Here is a 16,818-nt window from a genome sequence, read left to right as displayed (position 1 = left end):
ACACCGTGCACAAAACTCAGCAGCTTGTTTTAGCTATTATACAGCCTGAAACAATTTGTGATTTATATCAACAAACCTGTGGCTTGTTATAAAGAGAGAGAGCTCATGCAGAAAGTAATGTAACAGGAACCAGTATCAAACCATTGGTTCAAGAGACCCTTTGATGTCGACAATGGTTAAGTGAGAATTAAAGTAACAAGGGGCTTACTTGGTTTGTACATTGGCTAACTACTGCATATACTCGTGTAAGGACCGCACCCATGTAAAGGCTGCACCCCACAAAATTTGGAGAAAAAAAAATTTCCAACGGGGAACCAATTGCGTTCGGTACCCAAATACCGCGCGCACGTATCTAGCAGCAACATTGATGTAGAACTGCAGAAAAAATATAGGCATACCCACCCATAATTCAGTTCTGTATTTGAAAAGGCCTTCAGTGCTGACACTAACTGAAATTAAAAGAAGTTTCATTCTGCTCCGAGACAATGCTGATATGGTCAAAGAAACAAAAGAATGGTTGCATGGAGCAGTGCAGGGCACTGTACTAACACATGGTGCTGTAATATTCTCTCTCCCGTTTGGGCTCACAATGGTTACAGGCAGCATTGACAGATGAATTTGGGTAAACACGCAGATGGACCTCTGAGAACAAGTGCAACTAACAGGATGACTTTTCCAAAAATAACCACACAGAAGTGAAGAACTAAATTCAAAGAATTTTGTAAATGAAGCCAGTTTAAATTAAAGGGGCTCTGCAACCACCTTTTGAGCATGGTAAGAAAACATTTGCTACCTGTAGACAATGCTGCCATAAAAATGCAGGCCAAATACTGTGGCATATACGAGGTGTGTTCAAAAAGAAACCGAACTTTTGCTATAACACCTTTACTGGTTATGGTACAACATTTTAAGTGCTGTCCCCTTCAAAGTAGTCCCCTCTACTGGCAATGCACTCTTCCCATCTTCCATTTTTGGAAATCCTCCTGGAACGCACTTTCTGGAATGACGCACAGGTCTCTTCTCGCATTGCCCTGGATATCCTCTACAGTTTGGAAACGACGTCCTTTCAAGGTGGTTTTCAGCTTCGGGAATAGAAAAAAGTCCGCTGGGGCTAAGTCCGGAGAATATGGTGGGTGGGGCACAACAGGAGTGCGGTGTTTCGCTAGGTAGCTGCGGACAAGGAGTGATGCGTGAGCTGGGGCATTGTCTTGATGCAACATCCAAGCCTGATTTTCCCACAATTCAGGCCTCTTACACAGAATCTCTCAAATGTGCTAGGATTCCCTGATAAACTTCTTTGTTTACCATCTGACCATGGGGCACAAATTCCTGATGGACAATGCCTTTGCAGTCAAAAAACACAACCAACATCACCTTCATTTTTGACCGACTCATGCGTGCTTTTTTTTGGACGAGAACCTTTGGCCACCCACTGCAATGACTGCACTTTCGTTTCAGCATCATAGCCATAAAACCATTGCCTGTTATGATGTTCTTAAGAAAGTTTTCATCGTCACTGGCAGCGGTGAGCAGTTCCTGGTTGATTTCAACATGGGCCTGCTTCTGTTCATCAGTCAACAAACGCAACACCAATTTTGAACTGACACGACGCATCCCAAGTTTGTCACTCAAAATTTCATGACATAATTCTACGCTAATACCCACTTCGTCAGCAACTTCTCGAATAGTCAAACGACGATTTCCAGGAATTACAGTTCGAACTCTCTTGACGTGGTCATCATCTGTGGATGTGGAAGGTCATCCAGGCTTGGGATCGTCACCCGACCGACATTCTCCCATTTTCAAAATGCTTGAACCAATCATAGCAGTGCGTGCGACTAATACAGTCCTCCCCATATGCTTGACTAAGCAACTGAAATGTCTCTGTGAAAGTTTTCCCAAGTTTGTAGCAGAACTTAACACACACATGCTGTTCTTCCAATTCCTTCATTGTCACTTTGGCACCAATCTGAAGAACAGCATGTTCATGTGCTCACTTTAGCGGCTATAGCTCGCCAACTAACGGTCAGAGTGAAAGTCGGCAAATGGCGGTTTGTTGTCTAAACCTGCCGCTACATGTGCTCAGTAGCCGCAGCACGTTCCCTCTGCTGGTTGGCGCGCTACTTCAAAAGTTAGTTTTCTTTTTGAACACACCTCGTATTTATTGAAAAGCATCACACTCGCTCCTGTGTGTTCTCAGTTCTTAAGAAATGCATTGCAGTGCCGCTTTAAACTTAAAAATTATATGTTATGTTTTCATGTAGATTCTAGGAGAGGCTGTGCTAAATTAAGAAAAATAAACAGCCCTACACTGGCTGATCGCTGACTACAATAAGTTAACTTATGCTAAGACAGTGGTTCTTCTAACTCTGCTACCCTATAACCCACCAAATAATATAAAGCCCTGACCTAATGCACGCATAAAGCATGCATAATGCAGTCATGCATTATAAGAATAAAGTTTAAAAAAGGCAGTATTGTGGGCCATTTAGCACATGTGTACTACCTATATGTTCAAGCCTAAATCGGAAATGGACGTTGTCTATAGTATTTGCAGCGAAAAAAAGCACTTTTTCTTTATTTGGAATGATCATGGTTAACAGTGCACCTATTACATCACATAATGGTGCAATTAAGCATAATCTGATATAATCTGAAAAGAACACACAGATGCAGCATCCAAATATATTACCAAACAATGCTCCCCACAGAACGCCATGTCTGAGCAAAATTTCAGTGCGAGCGATCGTGGATTAGCCAGAAAAGCCTGGCTCCCTGAGTAACAATGTGCTCAGCGTGCTCCAGTGCATTAACTTGACTTCTCGTTTTATGGCCACCGAGATTAAATCTATCACATTACTGCTCCAATTCTATGTTTGAAGATCTGAAGAATTTGAAGACTATTAAAATATTCATATTTGTGAATATAGTGACTATTTCATACAAAGACCATATCAAACAGGTCAGTATACGATTCGATATTCAAAAGTTCCAAATATTTGCATATCCCATAAATATCATGGCTCGAGGCTTAGCATTCTAAGGCCAGCTATACCGTGTTGGATGTCTGGTCCAGACGAACTGATGCCGCACGCCAGTTGGTCCCGTACCAGGTAAACGTTCCCACCAAGGGAACCAGTCCAGGGCACCTGGCATGGTAAACCGCACGGGATATGCGACCACCTTGGCCTGTCCTTCTGCCAAGCCACCTTGTCTGCTGCAGCAAGAGCGCCCCTGAAAGCTGATGGGTGGGCCGCTTGGTGCACAGGCACAATCTGTCTGGCCGGACATCTGGTCCACGAGTCAAGGAGCAGCATGCGCAGAGGTGCCGGTTCTTCTACTATGGCACAGAGCCACCAGACCCTCATCCTCCTAGCCTGGTCTCCCATCCTTGAGGATTGTCAGCACAACAGCAGCCCTAGTCCCCTTGATCAACAATGTCGATGACCGCAGCTGCCATGAAAAGAACTGTAGGCTGCATGGTGACTCTTCAATTGTTGCGTTCCTGCTAGCGTGAAACTCGCTGTGTTAAACTGTGTCGCATCATTAATGTATTTTTACGTCCATGTATGTCAACTGTTAACTATTATTGCACTCCAGTGCTCTGCTTAGTTTATTTTTGCCATGGTCCTGGGCCAAACCCCATTTGCTTCCATCACAATGTTTATAATCTGTTCTCTAGTTAGAACAACATACTGTGGGTGAATCTGCTGCATTTAGAAAAGAACTCATGCCAATACAAATAGCTGCTCCTGTTGACAAAAATGAGCTTTCCTTTACCTTTCTTTTTGTGACAGCATTTTCTTCGCAGATAAGCAGATAAGCACAGCAGAAGCAGATAAGGACTTTGTCTTTGGAGAGTCTACAATGCTCGGAACACTTTCTTGCTCATGTCGAATACGTCGGGCCATTGCCTCGTCACATCGTTGCTGTTGTCTTTTGGCAACGCTCGCCAGCAACACAACCAAGGAACCGCCATTGGCATCTCCGTCTTGCCACGTTGGCCAGTGCGAGACTAGCTTGTGGCCACGGTTGCCTTAGCAACCCTCTAAACCATGCTCGCAACCACACGTGACCCTCGAACAAACCACTTCTCTGCGGTTCCGCTCATAGCAGACGACAGGTTCACTTTGCAGACTATTGACAACCTGTGTGATGACAACAAAATCTTAGTCAAGACTGCCAGTGATTTCGACAGCCAAGCGCCGGCCAATGACATTCGTGAGAGCGAACCAGTTCTAAAGCAAATCATTACAGAATACAGCCAAAGGGTGTCAAACTGCACCGGAAAAGATCCAAAAACTGGAGCTGAACCATTATTTTCAGCTGAACCAGAACCGAACCAAACCGTTATTTTTCTGCCATCTTGGAACTAAACCCGAGCTGGAATTTAGAGACTTATGAACAAACAGTTCATAAGTCTCTGTGGACCAGTGTTGCAATAGAGATTTGTCTTTTAGCAACAAATTTTTCTATTATGTGACCAGCAATTTTTTTATCGATGTGACAGAACTATTGCCAACATTTAAGCGACCTTGAAATGAGGAACATTTAGAAAATCACTTTCTAGAGAATGCATTTTATTATTCAAAAGCTATGTAGATGTAAGTGGTCGAAATTGGCTGTGCGATGCATGGGCTCTGTGACCATGATGAAAGAATAGTTGCTTTCTCATCGATGGCCTTCACACTGTGCTTCACAGCACGGTGGCCTTCACGTGATTCAGATTGCACTAACAAAATCAATTATCTTTTTTTTAAAAGTCCTTACAAAAGTGATTTGAGTGGGTCATATAACGCTGCAGGTTCGGCACATTCACTAAAAACGTTCGATTGGTGAACATTTGAAAGCATAGTGGCAGGGGCGGATCCAGGTTTTTTCTGAGGGGGGGGTCAGCTTCTGTCAATGATGATGATGATGATAGTAGCCTTTCTGATTTACCGAAATTTACCGTTTTTCCTCACGATAAACCCGCATTTATAGGGCTAAAGCGACACATGTAGCCCTCCGTGGTGGCTCAGTCAGCTCAGGCATTGAGCACGAGATCGCGGGATCAAATACCGGCCGCGGCGGCCGCATTTCGATGGAGGCGAAATGCAAAAACTCCCGTGTTCTTGCGTTGTAGTGCACGTTAAAGAACCCCAGGTGGTCAAAATTAATCCAGAGCCTTCCACTACGGCGTGCCTCATAATCGGAACTGGTTTTAACACATAAAACCCCAGAAAGAGGAAGAAGACCTCTAGCGAAGCCAGGTATCGATTTCTCCGAGCTTATAGGAAAAGGACCTTACCCAATACAGCCATGTGTTTGGCGGCTGCGCCTGATAATACAGGATGTTCAAAACTAAGCTTTATGGTTTTCTTAAAGTTAGGCACTGGGAGGCATGCGAAGACCACCTGTGCAGATAAGTTATGTGGCTAAGGGGGCACAAAGTGAGATGATAATTATCGCTGTGAGCAGCCCAATTAACTAAAATTGAACAATTATTTTTTGTTGACTGCAGTAAGTAAGTATGTTTGTATTGAAAACTTAGAGACAGTCGAGTTTCTACATAGTATCAGTCAGAAGAAATATTCTAGCGTGTCCGTGCTCCGAGATATCAGACTCCAAATTTCACTTGTCGTACTGCGCAGAATAATCGAGAATAAAGACGCGACAATTCTCATGAATTCCTGTGAATGATCATGAAGCTCAGTGACCACTTCTGTGGAGCGATGGCGGTGCCATCTTCTCTCTTGAGTCGTGGTGGTGTGTTGACTAGAGGAAAGTTCTTGAATACGGGCGTAACGGTCCGCTCCAACGCAGCAACCACTACGCTGGTTGTTTACGATATGCGAATCACCGCGTATGAAGACTCACGACGCCACCTACAAGAATAACGATGTGGCGTAGTAGGCGAGAGCGCGAGCCAGCGTCTTCATGTTTTGTTTCCCACGCGACGTCTTCCTTTTATACAAGGCGCGCATCTGCTCCCGTTTCTCTAACCACGCGACGCCATCCTAGGCCCGCGCGCTGGCGTTGGCCGCTGACGTCACGCTCCCCCACTTCGCAGCCGCGGCTCGAGGCTTCGCCTCGCTCCGCGAGAACGCCCACTCAGGTAAACGGATCCGGTGGGCTTGAGCCTCCTATGCTTAATGTACGACAATAAAACTACGAAGTTACAATGAAAAACTTGTAGCGTACGAACGGTACTGTGCTCGTACTGGATATTGTCAACGTGTAACTGTGATCACAATGAGTGCTACAGTTAAAAAAAAGTTGCCTATGCGTAGTTCTTAGTTTAGCTGTTAGTTGTTATTATTTATATATGAACACTTCAGCAAGAGATCTCTTTCATTAAGCAGGTTGGTCGCGGAACCGATGACAGCCAATGAGGCAACCGTTAACACCCCAAGGGGAAACTAAGTTAATCAGGCGCAAAGGTGCTCGAGCGGACCTCGGTGTGTTTGGCAAAAGGGACGTCCCCTAGTTCATTCGACGCCACCGACGGGACGAGTAAGGCACGGCAGGCGCCAGGAGGTCCAAGGTGTTCATGAGAAAAAATAACTACGGCAACTTCGCGACACCACACTCCTACGGAATACAACTAAGCTTGTGAGCGAGCTAGCTTTACTTCTACATGGCTGATACCACTGGTACTCGCGAAAAATACTTTTGAAGAATGCTGGTGGCCATATTTTTTTTTTGCGACAGGGCCATCCCCCTGTCAGCGAGGGGGCGATGCAGATATCTGAGGGGGGGGTCAGGACATCCGGACATCCCCCCTGGATCCGCGCCTGCATAGTAATAAATAAGTTTGGCAAAACCTATGGAAATAAACTTTATGATGAGATTTAGAATGCAGTAGGTGAACAACAAGACAGATCGACTTTAGAAAGGCGTAGATATTGGAATGGGTGGGCTCGTTCACGCTTAGTCTGAACAGACTGCTTCTTTTTCTAATTGCTTTTGGACAAATCATTATCACACGGAGTTTTCATCTATATCAAAGTGCGGAAGCGCAGTATCTGGCCTGTATATATGCCACATAATTGACATTGCCAGTGTGTTAACAAGCGACCAAGTGCATGTTGCAGAATCTAGCTCTGCTTTCAGGAGTGAGAAGGACTAGTAAATTTTCAGGGGTAATGTGGACCAAGTGCCTTTTCATGCTGGGAAAATCAGATAACTCGTGTTTATTGGAATCTTGCTGCATTTTTTAACCTTACAATCTGAAGGCAAACACAGAATTTCCGCTGTCATCGTCCGTTGTTTGTAAGTATTAAAGCTAAAGTTCTCTACATTTTGCTGGTAAATTCACTGCTTACCCTCCACCTGCATGGACATAAGACAAACGTGAAATTTGTCACCAGATAATTTATACCTCACTAACCTATATTATAGTGTTCCAAAACGCCTACATTAAAGTTCACTCATGTCTTGGCGACAGTTTAGCGACAATGCAGCTAAATTTAGTGACTCTTTTGTCTCACTTTAGCGACACGCTAAAAAAAGAAAATTGGCAACACTGCTGTGAACCCTCTGCTAAGCACGTCAGACAAGTAACGTTGAACAAAGGCTCAAAGCCTCCCGCAATCGACGAACGACTCCCATGCTGCAGGCAAGACTCAAATAACTTTACTTCAACTTAGTTCTGACACTCATGTTGTAAATTTTTGTGCAACGAAGGCTGGTTGAAGTGCACATGACCATAAGATAAATGATCGCCATCAACTATACAGCCAAATTATACAGCCAACTACAAAATGGTGCAAAGCTCGTAATGTGAACGGCAGGTTAAATGGAACGCTTTTGAAAAAAAGAAAACATGATAGCGTCTAAGTTTTAGTCCTTTGACATAACGGAACCTGTATGGGTGTGTCGTTACGAGTTCGGTTGCAGGCTGGCAGAACAAAACATCCTTGTAAAAGCAACGCCTGTCACACAGGCTTGTGTTGTTACCAAATCTTACCAAGTTATTCCCTCACTGGTCCCACAACCTCAACGGGCGAGGTGCAGCAGGTGTACGGCTGCTTACAGATGCAACAATAAATTAAATGTGTTTTCATCACATTGGGCCCTGTGGGCCTTGGAAAACAAATGACAGTACACCTGCGCGCCTGCAGTGACAGTGTATTCAATTTGGTGCATAATATTAAGGACACTATAGGTACATCGGTCTGCGTCATGTAAGAGCAGAAAAACTACCTTCGCTCAAATAATTTCGCAGGCGAGGCTGAAAAATGTAGTTTTCTAAAGTTTTTCTGGTTCTCCTTAATTCCGAACCGTTATAAACACGTATGAAGCGGTTCAAACCGGTTCGAAGCTTTACGTTTTTGCTCTGGAGCTGTACCTGAATTGAACCAGAAAATATTCAAATCATATTTACTTGTGTGGTGAATGCACCCCCAGATTGGTCGCAAAAAAACACATTTTTTTACCCTCGTGTAATGAACGCACCCCAAACCTTGCTACTGTGCATTCCGACGATCGAACGGCCGTGCGAGACTAGAATCCTTTACCCTCGCACGTGTGTTTAAAGCAAGCGTACTTATTCTCAAAGCGCATCGCTGTGTTGGAAATACTTATAATAATAACGTGAGAAATGCCGAGATCACAAACAAAATTCTACAGCTAACTGTAGGCTACACATTCACGCTAGCGGCAAACATGCCATGGCGGCACACCGGCAGGGTTGGTGGATTTGATGACTGAGAAGTTGACGGCAAAGCCATGACGAGAGAACCCTGGCGGTAACCATGCTGTAAGAACAGGCTCCGTGTTACCACGGTAGCTTGGGGCCTGACAGAAAGAGCGACCGTGATAACGCTCAGCTTGTTCTCACCACAACCTTGCCGCCAGTACCTGCGTAAAGGCATCTCGCAGACTCTAGAGAAAAAAACTGTAACTGGCTCTCTGCAACAGTTACTTTATGCAGTTTACGGACTTTAGTCTGATGTAATAGCAGAGAACCAGGTGCGGGGGCACAGCGCACGGGAGAGTCCAAGTGAAGAAGGGTCGGCCGGCACTTGGTCGGCATAGTCGTGCACAGTGTCAAATTCGTGTGTCTGTGGCTCGCTTTTGTGCCAGTGTTTGGCTTTGCTGTGTGAGATGGGCCTGCTGCGGGACAAAGAGTTTATCTGGTCACAAAATGGAAACGGTCAGCAGACACCGATAAACTCTGACATGCCGATGAGCAGGACGGTCAAGGAAAGGCACACACGTAGCATGGTTGTCAAAACTACAGGTACCGAAAAGCAGCGCTTCAGCGTGATGCTTGCGATAACGGCAGACGGCTGGAAGCGGCCAGTGACCAGGACGACAGGCCTGGTGGTTCCGATGTGGAGTGAAGTGCAATAAGAACGCTGTTACGGTTTGCAAACAGTATAGTATGTGCATTTTTACTGCAAAGATAAGTTATCTAATGCATTTTTCAAATGATTACTGTCTTACTTTTCAATTTTTGCTATTTCGAAAAAGTTCCCATAAAATTTACCTCGCATAATAAATGCACCCCCCCCAACTTTGCTTTGGACTTTGGGGAAAAAAAGTGCGTTCATTACGCGAGTACAGTATAGACCACTTATAACGTAACCGCTTATAGTGCAGGACCGGATATAGTGCGGTCTTTTCAGACTCCCGTTAATTTTCCCATAGCACTCCATGTATACACGTATTGCTTATAGTGCAGTTGCGAGAAACGAAATACCGGTTACAGTGCGGCTGCCTGGGAGTACGGAAGTCAGCAGAGATGGCGGAGACGGCGAACGTTCCCCTCAAACGGGCGCCCCAAGGAGTGCTCGAGGAAGAAAGAGAGGCGAAGTGGAGGAGAAGGACACGTGGTACGAACGAACAGCCAGTGAGGCTGAAACCAGAATCTTGAGTGAGAGTCGTGAAATGTCACGGCACACATAGTGAGCGAGGGCCACGAAACTGCCGGCGCCGGCCAACGCTCGCTTCACGATAACGGCAGTAAACGAAACTTCAGGGAGCGGGCGGCGCGGGCACGGCACGGTGAAGGGCGCACACGGAGACCGTGGAATGTGAGGGAGGAGGGCGGCAGGGAAGCGGATTTTGCCTCGGCAACTCCGCCGCTTCGGAGGCTCTCCTCGCCCTCCCTCACTTTCGACTGTCACCGTGCGCGCCCGCCGTTGTGCAGGCGCCACAGCTCCAGATGGCCCGGCGCCAGCTCCCCGAAGTTTCGTTTTCTGCCGTTATCGGGAAGCGGGCGTTTGCCGGTGTGAGCAGTTTCGTTGGCCGTCCTGGGACAGCGCCGCTGCTTCCTTCTGCGCCGTAGCCGCAACGTGCAAGGTCAACACGTGACTAGAAAGTAGAGGAAGCATAAAGGAGAAAGAAGGGTTCACTGCCATTTCCTACGCGTGGCTACGGTAGCGTGGCTGAGACGTCGGCACGTACACGCATGTTCCGGCGCAACGCAGAATCGGCGACCTTGCCATTTGAGAGAAAGTGAAATTTCCGCCGGGTTTTTTTTTTTGTTGTTCGCGTGCGACATTGAGGGGTCTCTCCTAAGCTTTTACTCTATGGCGGTGCCGGAGCAATGCCTGTCGGAGGCACCGCCGCGAGATTTGGTTCGAATTAACGAGATTCGACTGTAAATTGAATGCAAACGTTCTAGCCGCATTCCTCGACTGTTGCATACGCGAGGCGACTCGGTGCACATGTTTTGCATATGTGCGGGCCTTGAAAATTGTTGCTTTGGTTATAGTGCGGTACCGCTTATAGTGCGGATATTCGCGACTCCTGCAACTTACGTTATAAGCAGTCTACACTGTATATACGGTATTATTGCGGTAGCAATTATATGGACACTCCAAAGCTGATTTTGCCGTCGGCGTCACCGTGAGGTTCCGTATGACGTCATTGGAGATGAAATCGTCGCCGCGCGCCGCCGAACGCTGCATGTGCGAGTGAAAGGGCGCGAGGAACGCGCACTTTCACGCGGAGTGAACCCACGGAGGAGAACAAACGCGCGTTCTGCGCCGTGCTCCCTTAAGGGCTGTAGAAGTAGGCGTCTGTTTCCTCCTTTACAATCACCATATATGTAGAGCAAATGCGCCTTCTTCCGACACGCGAAAGGCCGTGGGGGGGAGGGGGAGGGAAGGGAGGCGACGTTTAGCTGCGGCACCAAGTGCCTATTTATATCAGAGGCTCCGGCAACAGTCACCAACGCCGCACGCATTTTGTGCGAACGCGGGCAAAACGCCGACGGCGTCGACAACAGTTCAGCGTGTTGCCGGTGCTGCTGCATGTCCAAGTTTATACAGCTGATAAAGCTACTATCATTACTTCGTATAGCTCTCTACAAATTTGCTATCGCAATTGATGCTTCGCCTTTCAGGTGAAACTGCGACAACGTTTTTAGAAGGCTTAACCTAGACCCGAACCAAACCCGAAAACTTTTCGATTTGACACCCTGGTGGGAACAAGCAGACAAGTATGTGACTATTGGAATTATGGTACGAAGAAAAACGAAGATTTGTAGACACTTGGTTTGTAGATGTTATTTCTTTAAAGTTTAAATTATGTTATACAGCAACACATAAAACTACTGCAGCATTGAATGATCTTTCAACGCCATGTGTCATGATGAATGATGTTGCCCGCAGTACATCTGACATAGGAGTGTTTATGTGTGTGGCCTTGACTCTCACAGGATACAGGGCTCCCTTGATAGGAAGACTGTGTGGGCTTTCGCTTGAAATTTCAACTGTTTTCATGCTGTGCTAAGGTTTGATACTTTTTAGACAAAACTGTCAGTGTGTGATCTACGCACTGCACTTGTCTTTTTCCAATGACGAAACTTCCTGAGGGGCACCACCTCCATAGAGCCAACTAAGGGCCCAACTCCAGTTCAGGTGCACACCATAATCGCAGGTATCCGTAGTAGGTACCAAACAGTTGTATGCATGGTTTAGCAGATGATGCGAGCCACCATATTGGAGGAGATTAAAGACTACCTCCATGTATACACGGACAGCTTGGTCCTGCAAGAGCGCAGTGCTAGTGCTGCAGCCACGATACTGGCGCTCCCAAGCAGCTGCAGCTGCCGGCTCGATAGGCAGTCCTCCACTACCACAGCTGAGCTCGTGGTAGTCAGGATGGGCTGGATCCTATTGCTAGAACTTTGAGTACCACCTACACTACTATTAATGGACTCCTGCTCTGCACTTGTCAGGCTCTAAGCAGCGGGTCACCTCTCCTCCCAACTTGCTCACTCGCACCCTCCTACTTTATGCGATCTGCCACAATCTCGTGGCTCTGAGCAACAGGGAAGAGTACCTTCGCTTTCGGTGGGTTTCCAGTCACAGAAGTCTTGTGGGAAACAAGGAGGTCAATTGCCTCGCGGCTGCAACACAGGCTCTTCCCCCAGCTCTTGTGCCATGCCTGCAGATGAAGCATGCAAGGCAATTTGAGTGCACCTCATTGCTCAACCTCCAGACCACTGTACAAGGAGAACCCACCAAGACCCATCAGCAACCACAGGCTCGCACACTGGCAACGAGTCATCATTCTCTGCTTGCCGACAGGTTACGTGTTTGTGTTGACCAGTGCCCACCGGCAGCAGCTAGGACTCGCTAGCACCGGTGCCTGCACCAATTGTGAGGGACATGAGTATTGAGCATCTCGTGCTCTACTGCCCAGTGCACACTCCCGCACGCCACCAACTCTTGTCTTTCTTCAGTTACCTTAATCTAGCTACAGACTTCGAGACCGTGCTGCTCTTTCCTGAGGGCACTGCACAGTCTCGTGTCTTTTGGAAGGGCCCATGCTAGCCTGGCGACCGTCCTGGAGGAGACAGGCCTGTCGCTGCACATAACACTGGGTGGCTGAATGACACTGAGCATAGCACCATGTTGTGCACTGTAACTGCACTAACATTGTGGTGCATAGGTGAGTCCTGGTGAGCCATGCAGTGATGCCGGAAGTATATTTTGAGTGGGGGGATGAGGGGGCTGAAGCCAAGTTCCTTTCTGGCATGTTTGTTGTTCATTATTGAAATATTAATGTATTGAAATATATTACTATCCATTCTAGAGAGAACACTATCCTCGCCAAGTTTTTTAAAAACTGACTACATTGTGTTTGGCAATTTATATCATCTCTGTGACAAAATGTTTTTCCCAGAGCGCTCCCAACTGCTAGATGCTGCATATCATTAGCAAGGAACACGGTACAGAATGAGTTCTCAGTGAACACTTGTTTATTGACTGCAAATCTGCATATTTAGGAAATACAATATTTGTTTTGCTTATATATATATATACAAGCTTGCAAAAAAAATTACACGTAACAAGTGAAACAGCTCGATAAAAAAACAAAACATACAATAATACCCGTATGCAATTCCTTGCAACTTACATAAGCTGCAGCTTTTTTGAACAATATTGTAATAGATACACAAGGTGGAACCAAAGGTTCCTGCTACCTCTCCTGTTCTGCTCACAAATTCCTTGATGCCTTTTCAATTCATGACTGATATCCTTTCCTTGTGTATATGCAGAATAAGAAGGTGCGATAACCTCCTTTGAGTCATTCAATTGTGCAAGTACATTTTTACTTGAACCAGAGCACTAAATAAGTGCTCACTAGCAGCGACGGATGCAGGCATGGACACCAGGAGCTGGACGTACCTTACGACTTGATCCAGCAACTCGCGAATGTTTTCAGATTCCTTTTGGAGGATCTTTAAAATGCTCAAGGTTGTGATAGAACCAGCGTTGCATAGAGGACTTCATAAAAGCAGAAACTGTGCTAGAAGTCTGCAAAGGTCAAAACCAACTGCATGGACTCCTGAAACTATCTCTAGTTTATCTGCTGTAAACTCAAGTCCCCCAGCGGATTTGATCAAGATGCCTTCTAGCTTTACAAGCTGCTCCATGCCAAGACTGCTCAAAATGCTGTTTTGCTTTGCTTATGATCTGGTCAGCAACAATTAAATACTCCTTGCGCAGTGCAGCCTTAGTGTCAAGTGCAACCAGCCAAGCAGGCTTACCGGTTACCTTGTACCTCACAGGTGAATTTGATGGCCTTGAGACACGTGGCCCTTTCAGGCCTAGCTGAGCTACGATTCTGCTTGTGTGCTTCCAGAGCTCGTCAAACGCAGTTTGAGAGTGCAGCCGGGAGACCGCCTTGCAGAGCGCCTCTGCTGCTTCTTTCACAACTGTAGCATGATAGGTTGAGCTCTGGAGAGCCATTGCGAGTTCTTCACAAAGCCTGAAGAAGGCTACATAAATGTTGAAAGTTCCCAACAGCGTTTCAAATTTCTGCAAAAGCCTTTATAACCCTTTAAAATTGGCTTGCTGCTACCGGTCACTGAATCTTCTGTCTGCAAGAACACCTTGAGCGTCTGTTGAATTGTGGCATAATGACCGACGAACCTTTCCATTTATTTTACTCTAATAGTCCAAAGCAACAGCAAGGCCTTGATACAGTCTCTACAGCAGCCTAGCATCCCATAGAAATTACTGTGGCTGCTTAAACACTTTTGTGCTTCTTTGAGTCAAGGATTGCATTGGAAACATATTTAACAGCGCTAAGAGCACCTCCAATGACATCACAGCTCCTGCTAGCCTCCTGCATTACCAGGTAAAAATAGCAATTGCTGCAATGCACACACAGAGACCTTGGCTCAGAATCGCTAATTCTTTTCTGTACACTTGAAAAACAGCCCGACATATTTGTTGCCCCATCAAGGCAGCGGCCACATAAACAGTGAAAGTCCAGGTTGAGGCGCAAGATCATACCCTCGATAGCCGAGTTTGATGTCTTGTATACGCTCTCTCAGATCCGCATTGTACAGTCGCGCTCATAAGTTTGGAGACTATGCGAGCCCCTGGTAGTGTGCCTGCGCACGACGTCTGGCGGCTCGGTGCCTGCTGTCGAGAGTGTCGCAGTGCGCATGCGCGTCCATTCCATCTCGCTAGCTTGCTCGCTCGCTGCACACCCGCGAGCCGCGCCGTTCACCGGAATTTGCGGCCGCCACCGCCAATAGTGTTCGCGAAGCAGAGGCGCGGCATCTTCGATCCCCTTGGTCCGATCTCGGCGCTATTTTTCAAATACGGAATCGCCTGCTTTCCCCGCTTCTGTGATGGCTGTCTGGCCGATACCACGGTGCAAGATGTATACCCACTAGGTGAGGACATTCGTGACAGGCGATCGACCAGATAAAGTAGCCACGGCATGCATCGATGGCAGCGAATACTGTTATGATCGGCTTGGAACTCTGCAGCTCAGTTGTGGAAAACCAAACCCGCGCACGTTCCCATGTCGGGGCAATTATCTTCATCCCCAAGAGGCGGTTATGATCTTCCTGGAAACTGTACCTCTCAAATGTGTGAAACAAGCCCGAGCGCTTTTCCCGTGACGAGATAATCCCCTTCATCCCCGAGAAAGTGTCACACTTCTACGACCTGAGCAGACGCAAAGGCGAGCTACCAAGGGAGAAGGCTTGAAGGGGAAGAGGTCGTTGACTTGACAACCTGTCAAAGGCACTGATTCCACAAGTTCCTCGAAGGAGACATCGGCTACCACAAGACCACGAGAGGTTATTTAAGGCCGTCCTGGCCCCCATGTTAGGCAGAACCGCTCAAGACTCGGTTAGAGTCAAAACCATGTACCAATGAAGTGAATACAGTCTTTTCTATTTTTTCATCATCACGATGCCCGCCTTCATCGCCGTCTCCTGATTCTTGCGGTGACGACCCATCACCTGGTCGAGATTATATCAGCTGGTTGGCAGCAATGGGATACACCACCCTTCATCCTGGCTTCAACAGAATGGTGAGCGCTTGACTTTCTTTGAGAATTTGCCAGGTTTTAGCTTGCGTGTTTTCTAAAACGGTGAATTAGTTTCTGTACATGCAGGCTCCTGTTGAAAGCTTCCTCACGTCACAGCAGAGTAAGAAAGTCCTCGTTTGGGATTAACCATGGATTTGAGCAAACGGAGAAAGCCAGAGTTGTTATTACTTTGTGAAGAGCTGGGAATTGAGGTAAGGAAAAGTCGGAGAAAGCCGCAGCTTATTGAGGCGATTGAGAAGTGCGCGGCTCTTGAGGATGAAATTTCAGAAGCATGGGAAGAGGTAGAGAAACGAGCTGAGAAAGCTGAACAAAATGCTGCAGAGGAAAGGCAAAGAGTTCAGAAAGAAAAGCAGAGAGCTGATCAAAAAGAAGCTGCAGAAAGAAAGGAACGAGAGGAACAGAGAGCTCACGAACTAAAGCTAAAAGAACTAGACGTGCAGCGGGATCTGGCCAGGCAATCAGCAAATAACCTCTCAATAGATGAAAGACGTTCAGGTGAAGTAGGAGTGAAGATAAGGGATCTCATGCCGTCGTACAAGGTGAACGATGACATGGGTTTGTTTCTTGTTACTTTTGAACGAACCTGCGAGAGAAATGGGTTGGCACTAGAGAGTTGGCCGCAACAGATTCTGATCGTTCTTCCTGGCTAAGCAACCGAAATAATTGCAAGGCTAACGAAGGACGAGTCAGAGGATTATCAGAAAATAAAAGCTGCGTTGCTAAGGAAATATCGGCTCTCAGCGGAGGCTTTCCGCCGCCGTTTTTGGGAGGCAGCTAGGACACCGGGCGAGTCTTTTCAAGATTTCCCTTACAAACTGAAAGCCAATTTAATTGAGTGGCTAAAAGGGGAAGATGCGTTCGGTTGTCACGACAAGATTGTTGAGCTAATCTGCATGGAGCAGTTCTATGGGTCCTTGAGTGAAGAGATGCGCCTGTGAATTCAAGATAGGTCGGGCGAAAAGGACTTAGAACGTGCTGCAGTGCTAGCAGATGAATTTGCCGCACGTCAAGAATGCGAGA

General features: G+C 46.7%; 1 long non-coding RNA gene across 2 annotated transcripts in view; it reads right to left on the bottom strand.

Annotated features, from left to right (window-relative positions):
- Window positions 1–16,818, bottom strand: part of LOC119437138 (uncharacterized) — a 68,884-nt gene that overhangs the window by 18,803 nt on the left and 33,263 nt on the right. For both annotated transcript variants that reach the window (XR_007464864.1, XR_007464863.1), the window contains exons 5-6: window positions 12,280–12,384; window positions 3,056–3,468 (exon numbers count right to left, since the gene is read on the bottom strand). This is a non-coding gene — a long non-coding RNA (uncharacterized LOC119437138). The remainder of the gene's footprint in view (window positions 1–3,055; window positions 3,469–12,279; window positions 12,385–16,818) is intronic.

The sequence above is a fragment of the Dermacentor silvarum genome, chromosome 1 (genome assembly GCF_013339745.2).
Source record: "Dermacentor silvarum isolate Dsil-2018 chromosome 1, BIME_Dsil_1.4, whole genome shotgun sequence".
NCBI lineage: Eukaryota > Metazoa > Arthropoda > Arachnida > Ixodida > Ixodidae > Dermacentor > Dermacentor silvarum.
This window is presented reverse-complemented; position numbering and strand designations above follow the sequence as displayed.